At 38.9% G+C, this 26,285-nt stretch overlaps 1 protein-coding gene across 14 annotated transcripts in view; it reads right to left on the reverse strand.

Moving 5' to 3' along the window:
• The window catches only part of lingo2 (leucine rich repeat and Ig domain containing 2), a 197,827-nt gene extending 173,321 nt beyond the window's left edge, over positions 1-24,506 (reverse strand). For 4 of the 14 annotated variants that reach the window (XR_011684453.1, XR_011684454.1, XR_011684459.1 and 1 more), the window contains exons 1-2: positions 24,232-24,500; positions 23,513-23,615 (exon numbers count right to left, since the gene is read on the reverse strand). The gene's annotated coding sequence lies outside the window, so the exon portion shown is untranslated. The other 10 variants (XR_011684456.1, XR_011684457.1, XM_071457480.1 and 7 more) reach the window with 8 other exon arrangements.
• Positions 24,507-26,285: the final 1,779 nt, after the last annotated feature.

The following is a 26,285-nucleotide window of genomic DNA, read 5'->3' on the forward strand; positions in this document are numbered from 1 at the left end:
TATGGTCCTGAAAACATTATATAGAGAACATTACAAAAGTTTTATGTTGTTTATCCATTTAATTTAAAGCATGGATAACATTTAGTTGCTTTTGCTTAATCATATCCTATATAACCTTCTTTAACAGTGTCCTTTAGTGCTTTGTGTTATGTACACAGTGTCAGTGAGCGACTGCTGAGACACAAAGATTTGCACAAAATATGAAAACATATTTTTCCTATCTAGTGTGAACCAAATATTGAAGGTAAACGCAGTACCCTCACAGCATGCATGCACCTGCAAAGCCTTGCTTAAATAGAGGCAAACAGTGTTTCACATTAAGTTGTTCTGTTCACCATGCTCGTTAAAGTTCATTCTCACTGTGAATATCTTCATTAAAACTGATGGCTGTTATTTTGACTATTTTATCATGCTGCTTAGTTTGCTTGGAAACACTGCATCCTCATGGTTACCTTAATTTGAGTGTTTTACTTTCACAATACAGGTTTATTTATGTGCAGAGTTAGTGACCAGTGGGCTATTTTCACCTTCCTCTGTTGAGAAATGGATGTTTAAGGTTTCACTTGTGGTTTAATGTTCAACTACTTTACTTCTGGCAAACATACACTTCCTCTAATACATTCAAATAAGTAGACTAGTTGATGCTAAGTATTTATGATATCTCTCCCATCATGACAGACTACACAGGCACTCAGCAGTTCCTTAATGTAAGGCCATTTCTATAGAAAAGGAAATGGTTACATTAGCTAATTCACTTCTGGTAAATAACCACAAGAGCTCAGCTCAGATGACCAGTCAGAGAGAGAAGAAACGGGCACTCTCTCTAACAACTTCATTTTAAACATTGGCTTTTTATCGAGAAATCATATTATTATCTTCCTGTTCAATTCTGTAAACAATGGAGGAAATATTTTGGCTAACTGGATGTGAAGAATATTCCATGTCGAGTGGTCCAAAGTCTTTTCCTTATTATATGTGAAATTACCAACTGAACTATCAGTTTATCTAATTATAAGTACAGTACATTATGTAGTCAACGCTAACAAAGCAGCGCAGAGGTGCTGTCTGTGGGAAAAGGTATTACATCTATTCTTATTAAAAAAGCTAAAATCCTACTGCATGTCTCATATTCTCAAGTCCACTGTGAAAAAGTGTTATCTTACTCAAAATGAGCAAAAGAAGAGGACAAATATGCAATGACTGCAACGTGTCAAAGATAACACTTTGGATTGGGAAACCACACAACCAAGACTTTTCAAATACTAACATCATCATCATAGTGAAAGAATTCTACCTTTTTTCAACTTGAATATGTGTAGATGCTTTACTGGTGAGCAGAAAGATATATTTTTTTCCTACAAAAAAAAAAAAAAAAATGCTTTAAAAGGTCAAAGCTAACCAAATGTCACCACCTCCCAGGGCAACTGAGAGATCAAAGTTCTTGCTTTAGAGGGTCAGACAGATAGTCTAATATAACCCACAAAGGATCTTTGGAGTATGCCCCTGAAACCCAAGGGTATCCACTCAGTGCCTCTACCTTAGAGCCCACATACTAGGACTGACAATAAGAACGTCATGTGCTCAGACCTCTGTCCTGGTACTTTCTGTGTGCATGTGCTCCCCATGATAGAATGGGTTTCCTAACTAGTTCCTTCAGTTTCCTTCCACAGTTTAATGGCGCAGTCAGACTGAAATTCACTTCCTATTCATTTCTACATGATACAGGGCAAGACATATTCGCTTCCTGTCTCAAGCTGACTAAATTGCATCTTTCACTTTGCGCAAATCTGATTGACAAACCTAAACAGATTTGAGGCAAGCGGCAACCTCCGAGGCTGAAGAATAAAACGAACACGGAAGTGTCAGAAAATGCACTTCTTCAAATGGCTGCTTGAGGCTGGCTCCAAAAGTGAGTCAATCCCCATAGACTCCCATTTTAAAATGCCCAAATTAACAGCAGAAATAAACATGCTTACAGTCTGGTACAAAAATCAGGTTTGGTTCTATTGAGCTCTATAGCTAATTTCCCCATTCATGACAACTGTATGGGGGGATTGAATTTTTATATAATCCATCCATTTATATTGCATTAAGGTTTAAAGTTCTGCATAACTGAGGGCGTGGCCACTTTGAGTGACAGGTGAATGACCCTATGCTTGCCACACAGTGACAAGCATCGAAGTCTCAACTCCACACACACACTCCGCCTTTTTGCCCATTTTTGGATTAGCCAGGGAGGCCAGCAGAGTCAGGCACTGGTAAAAGAGCAACAGTGGAGCGGCCCACTTTGAGCTTCAAAATTCACCCCTCAGAAACCTATGGGTGACATCAAAGAGACTATCGTCCATCTTTATCATCTTTAACAGTATATGGTTTGATGTCATTTAAAACAGTGTCACCAGCACATAGTCTGTCCATCATAGAGCAATGTCAAGTAGATTTTTCAATTGTAAGATGTTCTGCTTAAACAAAATCCATATCAACTGATCCATCATTATCTTTTTTCTATTTTTTTCTTTTTTTTTTAAATCCCAAATATCAATATCAGTATCAGCTGCAAAAATCCGTTATCAGTATGGCTATAATGTAAACTGCCGACTGTCCAGATATAAATTTATGTGTGAATGTATTTGTCTGTGTGTGTTCACTATGCAACAGATTGACAATCTACCCTGCTGGGAAAGGCTCACACTCTGTGTAATTTGGAATAAGAGTTAAATGAGTACCTACTGCCATCCTAATTACATACTGTCCTATTATCATTATAGTAGTATCATTATTATTAAGTCTTGGGTGTGTGGACGCTGATTCTTAATTTCGAAAGGCGTGGCAACTATTGGTTATTCTCAACCCTCCTTACAGGGTTCCAATTTGACAGCAAACATAACCAGCGGTAAAATGTCCTCAAAGATCAGAAATGCATCTGACTTGATAGAAAGACAAATTCAGTGGTAATGTGAAAATCCTAAAGCAGAGATCCGAAGTAAGGTTGTTTAGGAGAAGACATACAAATCCTTACTGAGAAGGATATTTTCGATGTCTTTGTTCTGCAGCAGCTTCAACAATGCCATAAATGCCTATGAGACAGAAATCTTAAATGCAAGATCTTATCACAGGCAGAAGAGATAAGAGACGTGACTTTAAGTCATGCAGTCGAGTGGAATAAAATGCAGTATACTGTGTAGTACAGATGACAGCAGCTCCCAAAACCACAAAGAGCAAATTGCAGACAGAAAAAAGTGTAGACACCAAAATATTTTATGAACCATCTGCACACAAACAAGCCAATTACCATACAAACGGTAATAAAGTAATAAAGTAATAATAGTAGGGTTCCACTCTTAAGTTTCAAAAAAATATCTCCACTGGTATAAACAGCTCCAACTTGCAATGATTTTCAGTCACACAAATTATCAAACTATGGTAATAACACTGGCCTAGATCAGTGTCTTAAATATGACTTAACATACAGCTTGTGTTACATATCCAAGGCCAAGCCCTGTCTCCCAGGTGTAGCTCTTTGTAGTAGGCATATAATCTACTGTATCTTGCTCCTGCGCAGACAGTGACCTAGTTCAAATCTAATGAAAGTACACCCACTCTCTGTCATCAAAGTAGTTCACACAAGGTTACCTGAGCTTAGTGTCAACAAGTCATCATTTTGAACAGTCTTCAAAAACAGATAAGTCAACGTGTGAAACGCTGCATTTTCATTGAAGTATACTGTAACAATCAGATTAGTGGCTTTCCATCAACAATATGCAAACAAACTGAATCCTTTTGCATACTTTATCTGTCTCCCAATGCTCCATTTAGATGGCAATCTTTATTTTATTTGACCTGTCTGACCAGATGGCAAAATAAATTCATCACCTCTTAATAACACTCAAACTACTTTTTCCATTTTAGAAGGATTGAGAGGCAATGACCCACTCATTTACAGTAGGTGGTGACGCACATGACGCACTGTATATTCAGCATGCTGAAAGGCTGACTCCTTTACTATGGCGTTTACTCAACTTAATCAGATGGCAGTGACAGGAAGAGATGCTCCTGCCAACGTCACAGACTTTTCTAATTAGATTCCCGATGACAGGAGCCAGCTTCATGTTTATCAGCTGACAATATGTGCCACATTCTTAATGATTATACAGATTGTTTTGTCAGTTGGTGATAGCAAGGTGGAAATTGAGTGGATGATGCAGCAAAGTGACAAAACTTATATTCTAAAAAAAGTATTCACAACTCCAACTTCAAAAGCAATGCTTTACCCTGAGACTTACTCCAAGACTAATGACTTTAGTTTGAGACAATGAATCATCACACTGCTCCCTATGTTACATTTTCATACACTAACCTAAGATGGCAGTTGCTGCTCTTAAGCTTTAAAGGTTGGAAAAATATCCTCAACTTAAATAACAGACTCTTGAGTAAATGATCAGATAAAACTAAATCACATTGATTTCTGATTTTTCCACTCATCTCTCAGCTATCATTTATCAAATCAAAAGCATGGATTTATTTTATGATTTTGACTGTTTTCAATTTGCTGTCTGTTTGTTGTTTCGTTGTACTTTTATTATACTCTTTTAAGACCCAAAATAAGATAGGTGAGAGCCCTATTGCGTGAGAAAACAAGGCGGGTCAGCCTGGACATAATAAAATCTTGCTGGAGTGGATCTAAGCCCAAATAGTGATCTGTCTTTACTCTCCCTAGACATGGCACCTTTTAACAGGTGTCAATTTTGTGTACATATCTCCTATCAAACAAAACTCTAAAACATTATCCGTCTCCATTGCCCAGCTAGTGTTCCCTCCTCCTCCTTTATGCAACAATCACTGCATGTTTCAGTTCAGTTAGCCTTGTGTCAGTACAGCTTGGTACAGCATGTAGCAGGTGGAGGTACTGTAAGCAAAGAAAAAAAGTTATGTGCAAGGATTCTTGTAGCAGGTGTCGCCCTGTGCCACTGCACAAAGAACATTGATCCATGATTGCACAGTCACACTGCAACAATTTGCTGATTAGCTATACACAATCCACAATCCACAAAATACTGTCTGGAATGTAAATTAAACTGATGAAACCAAGATATGCTCACTTGGGAATTAAACATCAAAAGATGTCTCCTTAACCAGATCCAGTTACTACCAGTGGTATGACATCTGATTTACTGAATAGGCATGGCACATGCACTGTTTGATGCTGATAGAGTGCAGACCTTTGATCTAATTTTAGTGTGTGCATTGCCCTTCATACAAACACTCATTATCCGTGGCACAGCCAGAGTGATGGTACACTGCCAGTTAGATGTACCATCAATTCTTGCAGAGGGAGTGAAGATTTCGCACCGTCTGAAATTTAAAAAAAAAAAAAAAAAAAATCTAAAAATAGATTTTTTTTCATGGTGAAAATCTTGGGCTATGAGCCCAGCCATCTGGGTTAGGGAGGAAGAAGCCCAGCAAGAAGTATGACATGAAAAATAAATCTGTGCTTCTGTGCTAAAAAGTTCTGCTCTCACTTGTTGCTTGGTCCAAAAAGCAATCAGCTTCATCAGTGTATTGATTAATGACCGTAGACACCTTTTAAATTGTTTTGAATTTTCTGACTTTCTTAATATCTAAAAGCAGTTCCATGTTCCTGTTTAGGCAGGAAAATCCATCCAGTTGTAGTCCACTTCCTACTGATTTCTTAAATCGTATGACCAGTTCCAACAGCTCCTTTCAAATGATCAAGTGCTCTGTAATTTGTCCCTTTTCTCTGTCATACTGTATGAACACAGCGGAGGCTAGCCTGCTGTCATGCATACAACTAGTTTCTCAGTATCCCTATGAGGAATAGATGCTGCATCACATCATTTTCTTTTCTCCTCTCTTTCTCCTCCTCTCTCTCTGACAGTTCACTATTACCATCCATCTGCCGTTTTCATGTCTCATCAAAGATTTTTCTTCCCCTCACCAAGTTTAAATATTCACTTCGTGTTCTTTCAACAATAGCTTACAAACACTTGGAAATAATTGAGTCTCAGTGGACTGACAAAAAAAGGAGCAGTGATCGTGCGCAGTGGAAGTGATCAAATATGGCCTTGAGCCAACCGTCTTTGTAGATGGTCTTTGTATTGCCATTGATCCGGGGGTGGATACACCCGAGGAATACATTATTTATGCTTTTTTTTTTTTACCCGACAGTTGAAAGTAGTGAGTCACAATCAGTAATGGGATTAGATGGGTGTCGCACCGGAAGAGAGGAAACAAGGGCCGCTGAGTGTATGGGCAACCCTGAGGACCAAAGGCAGTGGTCACAAAACAGTGTAGTGGAAGTCTTTCATCTCTTAACAGAACAGCAATTGTCAAACTAATGTACTCCTCAACCTCACTGTACACAAGGTGCCATGTCATCATTACCATAGGCACAGAGAGTTCTTTTAGCAACCTCACAAACCTCAATGAGTCAATCATATACCCCTGCAGTAAGCTGTTAAAGTCATTTCTTTTCCTCGCTGCGGGGCAAATAAGTAACTGTGTGATCATCAACTGTGCAATCTGCCTCTGAGTTACCTCATGTGGAACGTCAATGTGGCCGTGCTTTCACTGTGAATCCCTATAAATTGCAAAAGATAAAACAATAAATGTGGTGATTTTGTTTTAGCATTTTCAGTGTCTCAGGTCATTAAGTTGCTAATTATCTGAAAGAAGCTTAGCGCTTTCCCTCTCTTAAGTAACACAAACATGTTGAACAGGCTTCCTTATGCAGTCATGCACAATAATCCCATTACTTTCTGTGGAGTGCTTCTGGAAATAATGCATCTTAACATGTTCATAGCATCTACATTATTCAAATTTCTGTGTATGCTTGTGTGCGTGTGTATATGTGCTGGGTTTGCTGGATGGCTTGAGGGTATGGATAGCCAAAGAAGTCATTATTTGTCTCATTTTCGTGCCATTCGATGTTTTAATATAGTCTTGTATTGTCAGCTGGCATTTATAAACATGCCATTGGAACTGGCAGTCGGCGATTGTGAACAGTATTCCATGCACCTCCACAGTATGACCAGCAGAGAGCGATCTCTGACCATCACTACCCGCGTCTGCGCGATACAAACTGGCACATGAGCAGCGTTCTGCACGGGGATTTCATGAGCTGTGTCTGTCTGTTTATGTCGGTGAAATGTAAAGAAATAAAGTTGCTGCTGCTGTTGTACTTTTATTTTTTTTTAACTCAACTTAAATAACAGAGTCTTGAATAAATATAAATAATATGATATAGGAGCTACTCGAAGAAAGCGGCTGGCTAACCAGCTAGCAGCATCCAGCGTGAATATGTTTTGAAAAAACTTTATTTTGCGCAGCAGACACACAGTTGATGAATCACTCAGCTGTTACTGGAGAGTAGCTTCCAATCCGATGTGTCTGAATCAACTTGGCAAAGTAAGAAGTCTATTATCTGACAATGAGTCACTGGCTGGGTATATTTCATTACAATTTTGCAAAGAGAAGCTAACTAGCAAGGCAACATGTTAGAGTAGCTCCTATATAATGTTATTTACATTTACTCTACTGTTACAAAAGGATCATGGGAAATGGGAGGAGAAGGATTAATAAATAGTTAATAAAGTTGAGTGGACATAAAAAACTTTATTTCTTTCCATCTTACCACCATAAACAGACACACTAGTGATGTAGTCAGCATACAGGACAGTGTTCACGTGCACAGGCAATAGAGCGGTGTGCGCAAATATCAATCAGAGTTCGCCCTCTGTCTGTCTTACTGCGCAGCGGCATGGAGCGGCATTCACAAGCACCAAGTGTGTTTTCAACATTGTTTATAAATGCCAGTTGGCAAAACATAAACTATCTTAAAACATCAAACGGAATGGAAATGAGACAAAGATTGTCCTCATTGCTTTCCAAATCAGGGTCCATGTCTTAATAAGTTGAAAATCATCATAAATCCACCACTTTCTGTCATAGTGTACTATATACTGATAATATTGTATGACATTTTGCCCACAGAAAAAACATATTTTATTACTTTTCAAATAATGTGAACATACCTTTGCTATTCCTCCCAGCAGGTTTGCAGCAGAGGCCATGGCTTCCTCTGCTGAAAACAAGCCGATTTTCCACATCACACGGTCACAGGTAAATTTAATGTTGTCATTCAGTGCCTCTTATTTACTGTAACTCCGACACTACCTCCTCTATTTTACTGAAGACAGTTTAAAATGCGTTATGGCTGTTCAAGGACCATGAACTGCTAAGATACAAAGTGTGGGTCTTATCCACATCAAAGAGCTTTTCTACAAACATTTCTCATGCTTTCTGATTAACTAGTCCATCAGAGCCAAAACTCAATGTCGAACAGACTTGTTTCCTTTTTCTTGGCAGGGACAGCATCTTTGTTGCTAAGCACCCATTTCTGTATTGTATTTGTGATGCACATCAGATAGATCACTTTTTGATCAAGTAGTAGGCCTATATCCACTACTGGCATGTTCCTCTCCTTTTTTTCCAAATCTCAGTTTTTGTAACTGGTGATCTTTGCTTTGTCTGTTTAACCAAGTCAGTTCCTGTAATGACTCCAAACTATTGTTTTTACCAGGTAATGCAAATGTTATATAAACATATAGATCCATGTGGATTTGTCGTTCAACATAATGTATCATGCAACAATACCTTTTCCTTTGTCCAATATGTAGGCTGTAACTATTCCTGAAACTCCCTGAAGCTCATCAAAGCACACTCACTTAGACACAGACACACAAAGAAATGCACACTTTTTTTCAGAATCAGTGCAATATAAGCCCCCTGTCTCTGTGTGTCTGTATGGATGAGCTCCAGGCTATGACCAACAGACCCAGAGTTGGACAGCCTAGCATCCCCTGAGGTATCCCTGTTTCCCTCCTATTCATTCTTCCATCACAAGCAAAGCCCCAAATGCTTGAGGATTTTATACTAATACATGCTCATTGATTTATAATTCACAGTGAGCACGCCTGCATCCAAGGCTAGGAATTACAAATGTTGACAATAGCAGTGGCTCTTGTATACTGGGAAGTAAAGGTCACTGTTTAAATTTAGAGGTTTAATTCTGGGCTTATCCAACAGGAGTGGGCAATGCAGTCCCTGTAATATCAAATGTGGCAGGCAAGCTGAATGTATGTGTTGAGCATTTCTTAGGATATGTCCAATTAATCTGTCATGTGTTGCACACATGTTAAGGTTGACAGGAGTGAGCTAGTTGTTGTAGTGCTGTCATCCACAATTTTGTTCTAGAAGCCATGTGATATCATTTATATCCCATAACCTGCATGTTGCACAAGGGATATACGGGTTGCTTTATGATCCAGCTAGCATGTGCCATTTAGTAGAGATCTTTATATATTGCAGCTTATATTACTGTAAGTACATACATATATTTGCAGTATCAAACTATTAAGAGGAAAAGGTCCCCTAATAATTGCTTTGTCAGACATTCCACCATGGTCTGCCTTCAGAGGAGGCATTTTTATTGTATACCGTCTCAAAATATCTGGTTAAGCCTCTGTTGCTTTTTAAATATGATGTTACAATTTAAAATATAAGCCTTTCAGTTATTTATAGTTTATCATTCAATTCTAACATCTATTTTACTTTACTGTTTACATACAATGAAAATTTAAATAGGTCTTTCACAATTTGCAAACACTTATACAAATCTTGTGGTGACATACAGAAACACTCCACTAATGTCAACACAAGGAACGAATATCAGAGAGAAGGAAGGTCTTCCCTTCAATGAATCCCTGTGTAAACAAGGCCAATAGTGGGCAGGCAGTGTTTTCACAGAGAATGTCATACTGTAATGACAGATTAGAAATTTAAGTGAGAGTAAACATTCTGTTTGACTTTCATTCCACACCAGTTGGATGGTTGTTGAGACTTACTTTTTTTCAAAAAAATTGAAAAATTCAGCACAGTAAGTCTTGTAGCAATGGATTATTCAAATCCACATAATATAATACAGTATTAATACCTGATGAGTTGTCATTCTGAAGAGGCAAAAAGTGTAATACGACATTGTCCAAAGAAAAAATCTTGGTAATGTCTTTAAATACTTAACTGACAATTACTACTTCATAAAGGTTTGAAGTGAAATAAGTTAAGTGACTACATCTACAAGAAGTCATCAACTAATCACATTATTTGTCAATATTATTACTGCATCAGATAAAACCCTAACACAGCCCATACAATCACTAGTGAAGTGGAAAAAAATGAAAGAAAAAGAAAAATAACATAACAGTAAGTTTTTGCAAATTATTCATGACTAACTGATTTAAGGACAAATAATGACATCCAGACAATTCCTGCAATGTTTACACTGTCAATTCCTACAAACCTTTTTTCTTTCCCTCTACCCAAAGCTATGCCTAAATCAGCAAACACATCTCATCTCATACACACACACACACACACACACACACAATAGCCCACATCTGCTCCAGACAAGCAGTTGAATCATCAGACAACATCCCTTTGTAACCAAAGAGAGAAGGCGAATAAGAGTGAGACCGCAGCAGGCAGATGATTATGTGCTGCCGTCAGAACCTCCACCACCTCCCTGAAAGACTCCAAAATGTCTATAGCTTCCACTTGATGGTGAAACCTGTGGTAACACACTGAGCAGACTGGCAAGAGGAAAGGAGAGTTGGAGCGATAAAGAGAGAGAGAGAAGCAGGGGAGGAAAAGGAGTTCTTATCTATTCAGTAGTTTCCCGGCCCAGGAGCAACGGTATGACAAAGGTTCTAATGAGTCTCTCGCCAAACTGACAGCTATCTGAGATTATACGGAAATAAGAAAGAAGCACGCAGTAAATTAAAAGGGCAACAGTGAACTGTAGCCCCTCCTCCCAATTTATTGCCAATTTATGCAACGACCTGAAATAGAGCAGGAGGTGACGCAGTATTTGGGAGTTCAGGACAACAATGCTGTTATGAAACTGAATTAGTTCCAGTTACTGGATGGCAGCCAAGTGCCAGTATCTTAATAGAATGGTGCAGGTATGTGTGTTTTGTGCCTGTACAGGAATTAATCTAATGTCATCTTGCCTTTCTTCTTTTACACAAATATTCTAGACTGACATTTAGGCTCTGAAAGCCATTAAAAGGTTCAGTCTTTAACTGTGCTTTGAGGGTGACATACAGTATATTGCTCTCTAAAAGGAAGCATTTCCCATCAGGAGATGAAAACTCTTCCACTAGACCCAACACAACATTCTGTGACCCTACAACACCTGGGGAGACAAGCCACTTCATTCTCCCAAAACAACTCTGCTCTTTGTGGGATTTTAAGGTGTGTAGGCATTCTTACTCTTCCCCACAGACTCCTTAAAGCTTAAGCAACTAACAAACACCCGAGCTGTACTTTGGTCTATACCAGCTGTAAGCCCAAAGGAAGCCAGGATCAGTGACCTGCACTAACAAGTGCAGTCCCAGTGTCCTGCTGAGAGTCTTTCATAGTCTGGCAGAGGTGGGGTTATAGGAGCTCATCCAGTGTAAGGGACAAGTGCCGTTGGAGAGTCCAGTCCCCTCAGAGGTAGTATCCATGTACTTAGATGTCATCTGTTGTTGCAATGAACAGAATCCAGATCTACCTGTGACACATTAGTGAGGATACTGCAGTGTATGTAATGACCCTTTCTAGCTACCAGCCAGGCAGCTCAAAGCTCAAGAGTACATTTTCCACTGCTGTCTGTCTAAAAGTAGTCAAATGAGTCAAGTCTGGTCTCAAATCCACATATTTATTTATGCTTTAATGTGAATCATGGAATAAATGTAATTTTACAGTTTTCCAAAGGTGCACATGCTAAATAAGTAATTTCTCTTACCTTTAATTCAGCCCTTGACCTGCTCTGCTGATACCCATCTACCCATTTAACAAAACTATAGATCAAGATTAAAGAAAACAATGCCCACAAGAAAGATGTGAATATGTAAGTAGCTCCTCACCTTCACATAAGAGACACAGGATTTCTGTTATGTCTAAAGAGCAAAGCAGTCAATACTGTAAATACCCTACTTTCACGGCTGAAAACTGAGGGTGCAGGGAAAGGACGAAGGTGGCAAAGTCGCTGTAAGGACATCCTAAAGTGGCTGATGGAGGCAAAAAACAAAATGGATGGCTCCAACATTGGCCTCGTTAAAAAAGAACCAGTATCAATCTTCCCTCGCTATTAGGATATAGGCAGGTTATTCTACTGAGTGAATATTTAATGAGCCTTAATTACTTTTTTTAAAAAAAGGGACTGGTCAGTAATTGCACATAAGTGGTTTGGCTGTTGTGTTTGCATGTTTGTGGCTAAAATCCTGGGTGGACAAATACTGGCTGAGTTAGTACAAGAACGCAAAGGACACAATGTCCCTTTATATCCTGCAAAATGACACTGTGAAACATCATGGCCAAGGATGTTGAATTATGTCGCATATGTACTTCAGTCCAATGCGCTGTTTAATTAAGCCTACAAATGAATTGGTCTTGTCAACATATTTACAAATAAGCTGGTGGGAATAAGCTATGAAGGCAAAACTTAGCACTGGTATAACAATATCACAAAATAGGAAGCTTTTTCCTGAAAGCCCTTTTTAAGTAAATACCTTCTTCTGTAATTTACCTGCACGTGTGTTTTGTTTTTTACTTGTCACATCTTTTTCTAGTTAAACTTCTCATATGTGATGTTGGGCTTCAAGACAGTTTGAATGTCAAAATTCAAATCATTTTCAAATCCCTTTTGGACTTGCAACTGACAGGAAAGCACACGGCCCACAAATCACCAATAATTTTTTAGTCATTGCTCATAAAGGGAGAACTACAGACCTAACATATGATTTTATTTTGATTTATAGCAGCTGAGTTTGTAGTAGCATTTACACAACAAAAATAAAATAGAATAAAATAATCATGGAAGAAACATGCCAGTTTTCCAGTTGTATGTACTCTGCAGTATGTATTAGATCAAAGTCATTATATAAGGTCTCTTGATTTAAGCTGTGGGCACTGCGCCCAATGACGTTTGATATTGTTTGTTTGTTTGTTTGTTTGTTTGTCTGTCTGTTTTCATGGGAATAGCCAAAAATGCTTTTTTTTCCTCTTGTGCTCATGTTCTGTCTCAACTGCCAAATGGTGCAACATCCTCTGCCCCTTCTTCTTAGCCAGCTATGTCACCCCTGACCCTACTAATGCTCCTTGTCGACACACATGGAATGGGACTTTTCCAAAGGTGATACGACACTTATTGCCCTTGGCAGCTTGCCCAGGAAGGTCACACTTCAAAGTGACACAGACAGCAAGGTCACTGTCAATGGAGGCTGTTCGTAGATCAGACCTCATGCCCTAGACAGCCTCTTCCTGGTTACTGTATCCCAAAAGGACTACACTGCCACCAGCAGTCACTTAGCACATCACATCTACAACAGACACCAGACAGAAATCCTTTGTGTTCCTGTTCTTTATCTCTTGTGCCAAGCATATCTCTTTTGTACATAAAAGAAACTGTGGCTTTACTTCTTATGTTTTATTACAGTCAGAGTTACTTTTCTGGTGAAGCTGTTAGCTAAGTACTAGACCTAAAATATGAATAAAAAAAGAAAACAAAAGAGCTACACAGCAAAACACAGATATGCTCTGATTATCAAATATTCCATGAAGTATATTGCGCTCAATATTCTTGGTCAATGCATTTGTTCATGTCACTTTTACAACATTATGGTAAGTGCAGTAGTTGCACTGTTTACCCAGAGGTTTTCCTCCAATCCCCTCCATTTTTGTAAACGAATTAATGAGATTCATTTAAAATCATCTTTTTATTAGATGAAGCATACTCTATTAAAACAGAACTCTTTCCCCTTCCTTTTAGTGGCAGTCGACCATGATGAGTAAGCATATTCCATAAATGACCCAGCTGTTCGAGCATATTGTGTTTCGCCTCATCAGGGATTCAAAGGGGCTGACAACAGATCAGCTGCATCCGTTAACGGCTTGGTCTCCAGCTGACCAGACCTCAATTTAAAATAAGGTCTTCTGTTTGTCTCAGCCAGCTGGTGGTATATATGCTACAGATGTGTGGCTCATGATAGCTAGCATGAGTACGTTAATGTGCTTCTAAGTGACAGCAACAGTCAAACACGTATAAGCCTGATATGGGAACGTATGTGGTGAAGCCACATACAGTAGCTGTGTGGCATAAATGTGAGGAAAGTACTCCTGTGATTGATATTACCTAGACACAAGAGAAAAATGAATCCACTAATGTATTGGTAAATTAATAAATGGAATCTATTTTTATATACATAAATTATATTAGCAAGCAAGGCCTTTTTCCATTTATATCTATGAGACACTTTCATTGACCAAGTTTGAATCTGATATTTACAAAGTACATATTCCCAACAGTATCCAAAGGTCATAGTGGGAAAAAAAACTTGAATTTGAAACCCAGTGTTTCAGTCTGTGATCATTGATTTTTCTTCCATGTCCTTAATGGACAAGCTAAAAATATACTGTTCTGCTTCTGGGTACAGGCCTGGGTTTGGACAGAGCTCTCTATAAATCTGTCCTCTAACTACAAATTATTCAACATGTATTTTTGAAAGAATGTAGTACAACTACTTTTATGATATATAAATGTTACATATTATAAAAACTATTTTAAGTAAATGATTTTATGTATTCCAAAGCATTTTACAAAGAGAACCTGAAAAATCTTTATATGGCTGTAAAAAGATTCCACTGCATTGCAGCTGATCTTTGAAACACTGGAACAAATTCAATTTATTTTCAATCTCAGCTTTATTTTTCACAGCTTTAAATGCATATCAACTATCACATACATGTGATTTCTGCCATTTTGTGTGTTTTTCTTTTAGTAGATAGCCTAAAGGTAATATGTTATTTTGTAAAAAAAAAAAAAAAGTCAAACTTAATAATAGATAAACCCTTACTTCAAGGAGTAGAAGATCACCCCTCAAAGATTTTATCTTCCTGAAAAATTATAATGAAATGATCTGTTTTGCTTAATTTGCTTTAACCCTTTTAAGACCACGGGGATCACCGGTGACACCGCAGCGCATGTGTATTTCAAATTACCATAGCTAGTTTGAATTAGATTTTTGCAATCTCAGAAATGTTCAATCTGCACTTTTCAAGAATTTATGAAAAGAAAGTTGAAGAAAATTCAATTCCGTTTTTGTCCTTTTCTTCTTATAACACACAGTTTTAGGTATTGAATTACATAAGAATGGTAAATACTTGGCAGATTTTGAAAGTTCTACTTCTCCTGGAAAAAGGGTGTAAATTATTTACACATAGGGCATTTTTTGACACAATTATTGACAAAAATAGACAAAAAAGACCAGGCGTTTTAATAAATATATCTATTATTATGGTGCTAAAAGGGTTAATAACAGAGATAATCTGACGTTATCTGAGATATTTTAATTTGGTTTACATTCACTATTACAACAAACAACGCGAGGGATATTCAACAACAGGTACCTCACCCACACTTTCATAAGCCACATCCTTAAAGCTAACTTCATGATGACGTATGACATCTTTAAAAAAGCTACATCATTTACTGATATTCATGATATCCATGATATTCATGAGTGACGCCTCAGGGTACAACGGGCAATATTAAACTAGATATCAAAATATTAGGCCTGATTTGCAACTTCTATAATTGACTGATATTTTGCTGATACCAAAGAGGCACACATGATTGCAAATGATTTATTACACTTGGAAGCAAGTATGTCAGATTTCAGCTGCCTACTGGCGTGTGTGCATACTGATTCAAACTCTGTTTCTCTGAGTAATAAATCAAAAGCCCAGCATTTTTGCCATCGGAGTTGTTTCGTCTGATTTCTGCCCCATGTGAACATGCTGTCGACAGCACTGAATAATCACAAGGTAGATGAGGGATCCTTCCCTCTGTTTCGTCCATCCGGTGATTCACTGGATGCATAATATCACTGAAAATGGAGGGCCTCATCTTTGACTCCTCTGCTAACATCAGAAATGGGAGAAAATTTGAATGCATACTGTATATCCCCTTTTACACAGAGAGAAGGGGATTATACACACAGAACAGATACTCTTGCCTGCACAAACACACACACACAAACACACAGCGCACATATACCCTGTTTGCTTACACACAGACACAGATGTATACACATACACACACACACACACACACGCAGTCTCACACCAATATACATATACAGCACCTGAACCGAATCATTTACCAAATCCAAAGGGCTGAAAGAGGCAGACACAGCATTGCTAATTCAGAGTTAAAGGAAATACAAGGAAGAGCAAAGTCGGTCTTAGTACTTTCCTTTAACCATGCTACTCCATATCAGAGGCAATGCGTCAGTCCTACCATGGTTAACACTCAATAAAACATCAAAAGGAATGAAGCTCAGAGCTCTGGACAAATACACACCCACGCAGATACCAGATACACTCAGAAACTCCCTTTCACTCCTACATGCTCTCTTACACTACTATGTGCACGCAAGTACACATATTTGGCATATACATACTGTAGATGTGGCTCATTAGATTAAATGAATAGAGCAGGCAGAGCAGATGAGAGGTTTGCATCTCTTTCAAGAGGAAGCAAACACACACTACATCTTCTGAATGCTAAATGTGATTTCAATAGAACATTTGTGCACAGCATCTCCTTGCAATCAAGCTATATGTGGAGCAGAACAATTGGCCATTTGAGCCACCTATAGCCAGTCAACGCCAGATACACAGGAGCTGTCATCAACTTCCCATCAGGCTCCACTTCCCCCCAGTGGAGGATTTGCAAGAGGAAAGACACTTCTTTTGAAATTTTTATATCCAGAGGCAAAGGCATTTATTGGTCACTGTTTTGCATGTTACATGAGGAGGTGGCACTATTATCATCTGCCCAGGCTAAAGGTTGGCTTTGACAGCTGAGACAAGATATTTATTATTCAATCATTTTAAATATTTCAGGGCACCGACAGGATGCTCATGCCATCATTAATATTTCAACCATTGCCTCACAAAAGGAGGTACCTCACACTGATATTGATCAAGAGGGCAGCAAATTCACTCCTCCCAATAAGGAACACAATAGCGGACCTTTATCCTTCGATCTGTTAATCTGCACACTGTCTCCTAAAACAGTTTTCAGTTCCATCTTAAAAGGAACTTGGCCAGCGAGAGACAAAAAGAAATGACTATATCATCACTTTCTCATTTGAGCAAAAGAGTAGACAAACACAGAGCTATAAAGAGACATGGAAAGAGACGTACTCCTGGACCAGAATCGTGCCGACAAACTTAAATATAGGGACTGAAGGAAAAGGTACACTGTAGAGCATCTGAAATTGTGTAATACTGGACACAATCAGTTCTCTGTGGGAAGAGATAAAAAGGAGAGAGCAGCCTTTAAAATGCAGAGAGGCACTCACCATTGTGAATAAAATGTGGCTACTGTACAAAAGTAATTTGCCGCACTCACAGATGCTAGCTGTTGCAAAGACGAGGACAAACAGCCACCGCAAATATGACCCTTCCACTAGCAGCCTCCCCTGGTGATAAGTGCCATGTAGCAAGGATGCAAACAGATGAATTGCTTTGCAGACAGGCATCTCCCCTCTCACCAAACACACATGCTCAAGTATGCAGATACACACGGATACATTCTTCTCTGCAGAGGGGAGTAGCCTTTCAATAGCCATAAAAAAAAAACATCATGTTCTCTGTCAGCCCAGGAACATGTTATTTTATTACCGAGACCTAAATCCCAACTTTGCACTTTCTGTAAAACTAGCTAAATACAGTCTAAGATGAGATCCAGGCACAGTCTCCATCCTACCTTCATCCCCCCTCCCTTCATTCTTCTTTAATGCTGAGCTTTTTCGGCTCCTTAATCTGCCCTTTTCTCAAAAACCTGGACAGTGCCATTAATGTACAAAAACCCTTGAATTTGTCCTTACCTTGAAATAACATCCAGAACCCTATAGTCCACAACATAAGCTGTCTGAAGCTCAGTGCTGCTCCACAACGAAGAAAAAGGGCAAAAATCCTCCAAGTCTTTCAGAATCAGAACCCAATTGAAAGCCTTTTCTGATTAGAACTTACTTTTTGTGAACAGGATGTCCTTCTTTGATTCTGTACAGAATCTGTTCCCGTTTACTTCCCTGGTTCAGGAAAATTAGTTTTAGGTTGCTTTTGCAGATATTCCACCTTGACACAGTGAAATAATGTCATGTATTCTACTGGAAAATGTGTGTGTGTCAGAGACTGAGCGAGAGAAAGAAAGAGGCACTGTAGGATCTCTTCTGGTGCGCACGACCAGCTCCACAGCGAGTGAATCCAGCCGGTCTTCACAGCTTTCCTCCTTCCTTCAGGAATGAAATTCAGCATCCGCTGTTCATCCCCACAATGAGGGGAGAGTGTCCCCCCCCCCAGATGGAAACTTTCAGGCACCTCTGTGAAAAGCTATAAGAGGTGATAGTGGATGCCTGTAAGCCCTGATTATGTGTTGTTTTCCTCGATATCCTTCCTCCTCAATGGATTTTTTTCCCCTTTTTCTTCTCCAATTTGCCTGTTATGTAGCTCTCTCCTCTCCGGAACAGGGTCTTGCAGAATGGATGCTGAGAAAGCAGCGGAATGAGGCGAACCGCTTGTTCTCCCACTACGCTGCTCTCTCTCTCTCCCTCTCTCTCGCCTTCACCCTCCCTCGTACATGCTCCCTCCTTCTCAATGCACCTCCCCACCCTTTCGTTTTCTCTCTCCTCCTCTCCTTCCCTCTCATACACACACAGAGATATGCACTTCTCTAGCTCTGGCTTTTGACAATTACTGCTGTGCCATTTCCAGCCATGTCAGACAGAAAGGTTCACCGCCCATATTCCTCAGAGAAACAAATAATGCTGATAAATATGTAAAATTAAATAGATATGAAGAGAAAGCGCAGCAGCATGGAAACAAGCACTGAGCAAAGGGATAATCTAATCTTTCTTCATCCTCGTTACCTGATTACTAAATATCCCTAGAGTTTACATTGCTTTGCACCTCTCTTTTGTCGTAACTTTTTTGTTTTAGGGAATCGGATCAGTAGTTGATGCTGGCCAAATGTCAAGAGTGACTGAAGAGGAAGACAAAAATAGCAAGCAATAGAGCAGCACACTGCATAGAAACAAGGACAAAACATGTGCAGTGGCAGCCCGTATAATTATATAATTAGCCACCTAAACAAATTGCCAGAAATTCTGTTATCATCGCGTGTACATACACAGTGATTACTAGCCCAGAGATATAGCCCAATAACAAACAATGCGAAGAACAATTGGAAACATAATAAAATTCTAAAACATTTCTGGAAACACTTCCCACGCATACGGTATCTCACCTCCCCACATGAATTTACTGAGAGGCCCTTTATGGCATACTCAGTTTGTCATGTACCAGATGAGCTGCATGGCAACAATACATGCTGTTTTAGCACATCTACTGTGAATAACTAACATTACTAAAGCCAAGCAATTATCTTGCTGAGCCTAGGTTTCATGGTCCAAGTAAGGCTGCTTTTTTCTGTTTACTGCTATATGTAACACCTCATATATTCATCACTAAGGACCCTCCCCACAGCATAACAATTTAACCTGTCAGACATGCATAACTGGAACAGCACACAGAGTATGCAGATACTCTGTGTGCAGTTAGTTCTTTTTTGGGCTTGATAAGAGGATGCTGACCTTGATATTATCAAGGCAAGGTCACATCTCATCAACACCTTGTCACAGAAGCTCTGAGGCTCATGTTAAAATGCCTTTGGCAGGGTCACTTGCCTACTGTATTCCATCCATCATGTATGTCTACCCTGGGGAGTCATGTCAACAATGTCATCACGTTTTTCACCAGAAAAAAAGTGGAGTTTTGGAACTAAACAAATCATCTCACAGTACGGTATTGTCCACAAAGTGTCCCCTTCCTCCAAAACTACTGTCTAAAGGGCACTTCTCACCAACAGCATATGATCTGCATCGTCATCAGTTGTCACATATCACAAAGTCATATTAAAGCACTGTCCTATTTCCTCAACATCAACGTGTGTCAACTCTCCAGAAAAGCAGCAATTTTATCACTTTCACTCCCAGAATGGCACATCTTGGCTACTTTACTGAACCTTTGACTACTTCCTCTGAGCAGGCATCAATTGACAAATATTGATGCAACATTTTGTGATGTAACCAGTGTGTATTGCACTTGCAAGACCCTTGCACTCCTAAGTGAAGCAGAGGTAATGAACCGCTTAAATTGCAAGATGGTAGTTGTACTAAGCTTCTCTTGTGTCTAAAATGTGTGCATACTATATGCATGACTGAAGCTATATTAACATTATTAAGCCAATTATGAAGCAATATATCATCAATGTGTGGTTTGGGATTAGTTACAACTTTGACAATGTTGAATGGATTCAAGTTTTTTGGTAGTGAACCTCTCTGCACTTGTGCATAGTATCTGTACTGAAACAACATTTGTCAGGACAATCCCAGGTAATGTAAATACAAAAAATGTTCTGAAGGGCAAAAACCAGCCACATCAGTTCTGATGAGTAAGTCTGTCCTAGTCCCAAATTCTCATCAATTAATTCATGCTCTCCATTACCTCACAAAAACAAAATAGCAAAACCTTTTTAATAATGTAGACTTTAATGTTTTTTAATAATGCAGGCCTTTACTACTCCTGTTATCAGACATACATATGAAACTACAACATGGATATCAAAATGTAAGTCAGTTTGTCAGTGTGGTACAGAGGCGATTTGAAAGTTGAAATTTATTTGAAGTCTTTCTGCATTGTTACTTCTTGTTCAAGTCCTATCCTCAGAGGAAGATCTCTTTTATATTTTTCATTTCAAGCAGAGATTTTGTTGACTAACAAGTGATTTGATTTATTAGCCATAGTCATGGCTGACACCTGAGGACTGAAATTTAAATGACACTGGTAATAGAACAGCTATCCTGAAATTTATACATAACAACAACTGTTATGGGTGTCTGAGGTCATGTCCACACCGATGCGCATAAGCATGAAAATACTGTTTATGGTTTGATTGCTTGGCTTCAACAATTAAAGTCACCAAAGCTGTGGAACAGCTCCACATTCACAAATAAAAAATATTCCACGCATACCTAACATAAAAATAGAACCAAACAGAAGTGCCAGAAGTGTGAAGACAGTGGAACAATGGCTCTATATCATCTCTACTTCAAACAGGCATGACGGAATGTGGAATATGGACAATAGAGTAGAGACGTACTGATCGATTGGCTGGTAACCTGAAAAGGCCGGTTTTCTGTGTGATCAGCTGTGATCGGTTCTGTGCCGGTCAAATTTACACTTATGCACCAAACAATGTTCACATCACATACACAGCAGCAAAGAACACAGCTGGAACGACTATGAAAACATCTGCAACAACAAACTTAATTAAACACTTATAACAGATCACCCTGCACTGCATACCTCACTTGTGCAGCTACCCTGCTGAACTGTTGCTGTGGCTCGCACACATGTGTCAACACTGCAGGCTTTGCTGCTGTGTCATCAATTATAATAATCACCCATTGTTGATGAACAGTCTAAAAAATGGAGAGTTGTAACCAGAAAACAGTCATGTGATTTTTGTTTACCTTCTTTCAGAGATAGAGAGAGAGAGAGAGAGAGAGCAAGAGAGAGAAAGAGGCAGAACAAGAGAGAAACCTTCAGCTATTTATTCACTAGTTAATAGTACATGTTTTATAATGAATTTACAATTTAACGGTCCAATAGATGTCAGCTACACAAAATATTTGTGTAGGTGACAACTGTAGTTCTTCAAAAGAAAATCGGAATCAACCAAAGTTATTGTCGGCAGGTCAGTCTGTTCGAAGAAAAAAAAAAAAAAAAAAATCAGAATCAGCCAAGAAAATTGCAATCGCTGACTCAACAGAGGATGCCACCACTGCCAGATGGTACAATGTGTGGCTGAATAATCAGACCATTTTGACAAGCACCGTGTCAACTATCATGAATGTTCTAAAATTAACAGTAGCCTTCAATATGTTTACTGTAAAAGGCAGTGTCTTTACTAAAATCTCTCCCTTTCTCCATCACCCCCACCCCCCCCCCCCCCACCCCCATGGTACAGCTTGCAGATAAGCCTGGGTAAGCCCTCTGGCTGAGGCACCAGCACGGCCCTTCCTGAATCTCATTATCAAGGAAGCACAATTTTCAACCAACTGTCCACAGTCTAGACCAGCATCTACAACCCATTTGCTCTTCCATTGTCACTGCAACTTAGCTTTTTTCGGAAACTTCTCAAAAAGGCTAACAAGGTTATATAACTACTGCATCCACTTGTTTCTCCTTTTTGCCTTAAATGTCAAATTTTAACAAAGAGACCCAAAAACGATGGCAATTGCAAACCAACAACTGATGATAGTTTGTTTGCTTTTTTTTGTTTTTTGTTTTTTTTTTTTTATCTGTAACCGATAATTTCCCCAACATAACCAAAGCCAAGTGTTTTAATAACCTAACCATCTAAACTATAATCTAGCTGTCGAGCAAAGATCATGTGGGTATGAAATGTTTTTTTTTTAAAAATGGCAATGACCATTCAAATCATTATCACTGAATGCAATCTGGGGGTTTTGCAGAATCCCTCAGTCTGGTGACTGCCCTCCCTACTACCACAATTTACAATTAAAGACCAAGCAGCATAGGTGAGCATAGCATAGAATTGCTTTAACTTGCAATAGCCATTAGGGAACATTTACTTACTGTGAGTTTGGGATGGTTGGTTTTGACCAGTAGATGAGAACATGTCCTAAACGAAACTAATACGACTGTTTTTTATTTCCTAATAAAAACTATTAATTCTAGGTTACCAACATTTTGGAAGTATTCAGAGCCCAACACACAATCACATGTTGCTCATGTAAAACAGGACACAATAGATGGAAAAAACGGAAAGAAAAAAAACAGAAATAGAAAAATATGCTTCAGGTTGTATTTACATGTGTATCATCCATGTAACACACGAGTTGGTACTCAGCCTTTGTACAGAGCAAGAGTGACTAAGACAGATGCATATGTGTTTTGACAGGCACACGTGAGACAGATGACCGAACAATGCAGTTGAAACCCTTTCTGTGTAGACACACCATAACAAAACAAATAATAGTACATATATTCATATAGATAAGACAGTAACCTAAATTATATATGCCCATTAAAAATGTTTGAAGGACCAAGTATGTGCCTTGAGGCAGTATGCTGTATATCTTAATGCGCTTACATATTCTGACGTAAGCACGCCAAGTATTTTAGTGATGGGTTATTTAAGGACTGTTTTTTTAGACAACTTAATCAATTTTTCAAAATTTGCTACACTTGTTATAAGTCAACATATTATAACAGCTTGATGACACCAATCACCCACCTCACAGGAGGCAGAAGAGCCTGATGACTCAGTTTTCGGTTCAAAACAGCCTCAACACAGATCATCCTCCTTTCTTTCCACGTCATCCGGTTTCTGTCCTTTTCTGACAAAAAGCAAGAACAAAATCACATTTTTATATTATATTTCTGACTGCATGTAAAAAGGAACATATATGTAAATTATACATGACTCATTTTAACTGCTATAATTGTGCCCACACAATTTTTCGAAATGTTGCTGTGTCCCCTCTCTTTATTCTCTCTTTAAATTCCATTTGAAGTATATTAGGTCATCCAGGGCCAGAGAAATGTTTTTAACTAAAGTCCAGAGGGGACATGAGCACGGCATCCATCTATTCTTACATTCACATGCACTTTACACACACACACATATATATATATATATATATATATATATATATTTTAACATTAACATTTTTTTTCTTAAGTTTCCATTGTGTTGGAAAACTTCCAAATAATTATTCCAGTGAATTTACTCATTAAAGTATAGTCAGCATCTCCCTTCTCTGTCTTCATTAGCTTCTAGGACATTAGCTAAACATTTCTTTACCACTTATTTAAACGGGTAAACTTAAAAACACACTTTTAAGTCTAAAATAGCGACATGACACCTACTTGTTTCTCCACACATGAACATGTCCGTAAACACAACGCATTTACCTGTTGTGAAATATAGGCTTGCATATGCATAATATTTACCATGTTTAAGGAGTGACAGTTACATCTATCCCTCCGCCGGTTGATTCAGCCGTAGACTCACCTGAAAAAACTATTTAGCTTCTTCCCAGACGGTCACAACGACCTCAGAGGTGGACCCCACACAGGCCACGCTGCATGAACAAAGTCACACAGGTATTGTTCACTCATTAACGACGTCATTTCCTCCAGCGGGGCAGCGAACGTGGGGGCCAGCAAATTGCGGCAGCACCTTTCACTTGGGGACCCAGACACTTTTCGGGCTAACAAACACTGCCTCACCTCCTCTGAAGTGCCACCTACTGGACTAAAGTAGAACACTGGCTTGATAGATACATGCATAAATAAATAAATAAATAAATAAATACTTTACTTAAAAGGCTATATTTTTGTTAGGAATATTCCTCTAGTCTGGAATGCAGATAACCCTGTGTTAAAGTTGTGTAAACAAGTTGTTGCAAAGCAAAGATAGATGGTTTCCACATGTCACAGGCAGCTGTGATTTAGCAGTGAGTGTTATTTTGTCTGGTTCTGATTTCACTCAGCTCAGGCAAGGTTTGTCGCTACAGTCGCTGCTTCATTTTGACCTGTATTTTTGCTATTAACATCATTATTTCAGGCTCCCTGCGTCAGACCGCTGTGCTGCGCTTGAGTCATGAATTTCACACATTCATCCCGTTGAATGAATAAAATGTAGCTCACTTAAAAAAAGAGACGGAACCTTATTTTTGGGACTCCAGACAGAACATCGGCTTATATCGAAAGTTGACTAAGCAATGTTTACTCTGCTCTGTCACAGTTTATTAAGCACTATTATTATTATTATTATTGCTTTTATTGTTATTTTGTCTTATTCTCCTTACTTTTGCTAATATCTCTGGTCTAAGGCTATTTTCTAAATATGTTACTTTCTAACACTGAATTTGTGATCTTTCCCACGGCTCTCCTGCCTTCAGTGGAGCTGGGTTCTGAAAATATCCATTATATCCATTATCATCCTTTTTCCGCAGTCCGAAGATGAAGCGGCCTCACCCATCTTGTGCTGGTCCTGAGAGCTCTGATTTTTCCAGTCTTGCCGTGTCAGTGCTTGATGCCCCTGGGAATGTTTCATCCGTTTACAGTCTAACATGTTAGACGAAAGAGAGCAGACCAGATCTCTCTTTGTGATCAGGTGATCTGGGTGCAGTTGGCATTGCCCCTTATCTCGTCCCTCTCATACCTTAACCGTGTGTTCAGAATTGACACCATTAGCAAAAAGGCATTTGTGTGGTTTTAACTGTGGCCCATGACCCTGAATAGCCACTCACACTTATGTATCAGTGGCAGTATCCATCCTTCATGGTTGGTCTGTTTGTGCTTTTCTGGCTATTTGTTAACTGTTTACCTTATGGCTGGAGTGGCTCCGGCTGCCCGAGCATTTGCAGTGGTTAAAGCCTGGGATTCCTACAAAATGTTGTCTGACACTTTTAGCCTTGAGGTAAATTAAATAGCTTGTCTCCACCCCATCGATCAACAGTGGAATTGAAACTCTGACATGTAAGGGGAGAACTAATTGGGTGTGGGGTTGGGGGGAGTTGGAGGGGAATATATCTCATTAAGCCTCATTAGAATAAAGATCAGAAAGACACCCAGCACATTTCTGTAATCCAGAAGTTTTAGCTGCCCCATAATATGATAATAAATCCCCAGACTAATTGATTCTGAGGTAGATGTCTCCATTATAACTTAACTTTACTCTGCCTCCAGGGGGGAAATCCTCCTTCCCCTCAGGTAACAGCACATGGGTACTCAGGTAGGACCAAACTTTTGTACAAAGATAAGAAAGCTGTTTTTGTGGTTTACACATAATAAGAGGTAAAGTTTTGTGTATTGGTAGAAAAGTATAATGCAAAAAAACTAACTATAAACAATTTCCCAATGTCATCAGATGAAAACAAATATGATTAAGTGAACAATGATAAAAAAAAATCCTACAAATGATCTTCGTTGCACCAAGACAACACATGTAAATTTACTCAAAAAGCCTTCAAATTTAGACAAAGGTATTGTAACGTACC

Source organism: Trachinotus anak, unplaced genomic scaffold (genome assembly GCF_046630095.1).
Source record: "Trachinotus anak isolate AG129_WGS33_773 ecotype Australia unplaced genomic scaffold, CSIRO_AGI_Tana_v1 ptg000021l, whole genome shotgun sequence".
Taxonomy (NCBI): Eukaryota; Metazoa; Chordata; class Actinopteri; order Carangiformes; family Carangidae; genus Trachinotus; species Trachinotus anak.